Consider the following 3,046-nt stretch of genomic DNA (forward strand, 5'->3'; position numbering starts at 1 on the left):
GTTGCTTTTTTTTTTTTTTTGCTCCTTTTTTTTAAACATTTTTTTTTTCAAGGAAACATTAGAAAACAGTGCAAGTTAAGCATGACTCAGCATTCTGCCTTATTGTCTGTCAATATCATAAGTGTACATAGATCTATGTGTTTTGGTTTTGTTTTGTTGCTTTAAATGTTGTTCTTATTATTATTGTTGTTGTTTTTGTTGTTGTTATTATTACTGTTTTTTCTGTTCTGGTTGCTGCAGCTTTTGTTGTTGTTGTTGTTGTTTTTGTTGCTGTTGTTGTTGTGGTTGCTGCTGCTGTTGTTGTTGTTTTTTAATTGCTGTTGTTGCTATTGTTATTGTTGTCGTTGTCGTCGTCGGTGTTGTTTTTTTCTTTTTCTTTTTTCCTTTCTAGTCTGTTCTTTCTTCTCTTCTTATTTCTTCTTCTACAAATTCTGGTAGCGATAAATTCAACTGTTGCTGTCATGCCGCATTTTCCCCCTCGAAGACCACACCAACGCGTGAATTTAAGCGAAGCGAATCGCTCTGGGAATCCAGGGAAAGAAGAACATAGATGGCTTTTATAAACAAATTTTAGTGTGTGAACATGATCTCTCCTATGTGTGTGTGTGTTTTTTTCTTTTCTATTTCTGTTATGATGCAAAGAGCCCCATAAGTACATTATGATACAGCGTACAGCAACAAAATTATAAACTGGAGTTAAACGATTTCTCCTGGTTGTTATCCGATTTGTGCAGAGTCGCTTTTTAAGAGCTACGTTAACAGTTCATTTTTTAATTACAGTATTTTTGTAAACATTAAAATGTCGAACCCCTTCCTGTCTATATTGCCTGCCTGTTGCTTATCAACACTCTCTAGAACACTTTATTTACTCGCTTCTTTATCAATTTCTTCCAGCTGCGCCATTCTACCATAAAGTTACGCTGATCTAGACCCATTGAGAGTCCACCCCACAATCCCCCCCTCCCTCCCCTCCCTCCCCTCCCCAATGTTCCTATTTTCCTCACCCCCTCTCAATCATTCACACTTTCTACCCTGATCCTCGCTCCTTGTGTAACACTCTCATCGACCTGCCACCCTCATTAGGACCCTGCCTCATTTTGTATTAGCGATTGTTGCTGTGAGAAAGTCCCTGGCTTCTCTTCCTTTCTTCCTGTGGTCGGCAACGTCACCCTCATAACTGTCGGGAGCATTGAGTATGCACCAGTGTTGACAGTACAATCAACAATTTGCTTGAAAGAGCTACTATTCTTCTCTTAGACCACACCAACCATGCTGCTTTTGTTGGAACCGACCCCCCAAAAGAAGAGTGGTTCTGTAGCACTGGCGTTTTCTTTTCACGCGCCTTCCTCTGCGGGCGATATCATGGAGAATGAAAGCCCCACACCACATTTTTGTGCCTAAGAATAGAGCAAGGCATTGTTCCCCCAAACAACAGAAGCCCATACAACGTTTAACATCGACACAACGACTATCTCAACCTCGACAATCTATATTCAGGAGTGCTGGTTAGCGTGAAAGGAATTTACTGCTATTCTCTGCCCCGTAAAATAGATTGTTCGCCATCTGAAAGCCTTCTTTTCTTGTGGTGTTACGTATGCTGTTGCCTAACGGGCAGCCAGCAATGGCTGGTGAATAAAAGGCATAATGTACATTGATACACTTCTATAGACGGCTGGATAATAACTATGTGGGGGCCGTGGCGTCTGACCATTTATAGAGTGGTATTGGAGTCCTGTTGGTTTCAGTCTTTATTCAGACACACAACAGTGCGGGGCAATGTACAAGGGACACTGGGACATTATCGTCTAAGGACGCATTCCTCTTCCTTTTCCACGAGTGTTTCAAACCCACGTTTCTCACAAACGTGAGTCTGCAGAATGAGCGCGTGCTGGAATAATTGTTGGCAAATCCGTCAGCTTTGTTTCTGAGTGAGTGAAGTGCTGCATTGTTGCTCAACGAAAGAAGTGGGGCAAGGTTGCTCAGTATCTGGAAGCTTCAATTCCTGGAAAGCAAGCCATGTCGTTGGAATTTATTGGCGAATTCTGTGTTGGAAAAAGGAATCTTTTCTTTGAAGGAGTAATTCATCTTACGTGTTTGCTTACTTTCCAGAAAAAACGGATAATGTACCGTAAAAACGTGTTATGGAAGATCCCTGAGAAGGTCATGGAGTTCTCTAACCTGTCCTGTGACCTTGAGCCAGAAAATGACATTGACCTAAATAAATCGAGCAAGGTCAGTTGACATTTTTCGACGTTGTTTCCTGTTGACTAGACAATTTGTCTGGGAGATGGAAGAACTGTTTCAGGCGTCTGATTTGTTGCTGTTGCCCTCCTCACCATCAAAGCAGAAGGTATGAGTTTGATTCCTACGCGACTGATTGTAGCTTATTGCTCATCTTCGTCTTTCTTAAACAAAGTAATATCCAGTACAGCCCGAAAAAGTCCTGACAGGCTAGGTAGAAGACTTCAATCAAGTAAACAAAACCAAATTGGACGACAGGGGTGTATAACATGAGAATCATGTTGTGTTGTTCGCTATGGCTGACTTGTTTTAATGCTCGAAATGCATTTTACCCGTTTTTACCCATTGTATTATCTTCAGCTTATGCATAATTTAATACATAATTCAAACAATAACTGAGATACGTATTCAAAGTTAACAATATTATAGGAATTTCTGGAAGCTCAACCTTCTTTTTGCACAAGTCATCTATTACGTCGTATGGCTAACGACGTGACCACACTCAATTCTGGAATAGATATTGTATTTATCTCCACCTTTTATAAAACGTCAGGTCGTGTGTGAATACCATTTTACGTCTTAACCAATGCTGGGGAGGCGATGTTATAACTGAAATGAGTAATTAAAGTTTCTGTAGGTACCATCATATCTTTATATAGACCTGCACCATCGCCATTTCTCTGTCTGTCAGTCTCTGCCTCTCTGTCTCTCTTTCTCTGTCTCTCCTTCTCTCTGTCTCTCTGTCTCTCTGTCTCTATCTTTCTATCGTTCAGTGTGTGTGTGCATGTGTGTGTGTGTCTGTGGG

General features: G+C 40.9%; 1 protein-coding gene across 2 annotated transcripts in view; it reads left to right on the forward strand.

Annotated features, from left to right (window-relative positions):
* Positions 1-376: 376 nt before the first annotated feature.
* LOC101861106 (transcription factor Sox-2) overlaps positions 377-3,046 on the forward strand; it is a 52,433-nt gene continuing 49,763 nt past the window's right edge. For both annotated transcript variants that reach the window (XM_035968545.1, XM_005093624.3), the window contains exon 1: positions 377-2,350. The gene's annotated coding sequence lies outside the window, so the exon portion shown is untranslated. The remainder of the gene's footprint in view (positions 2,351-3,046) is intronic.

Source organism: Aplysia californica, unplaced genomic scaffold, assembly GCF_000002075.1.
Source record: "Aplysia californica isolate F4 #8 unplaced genomic scaffold, AplCal3.0 scaffold00067, whole genome shotgun sequence".
Lineage (NCBI taxonomy): Eukaryota > Metazoa > Mollusca > Gastropoda > Aplysiida > Aplysiidae > Aplysia > Aplysia californica.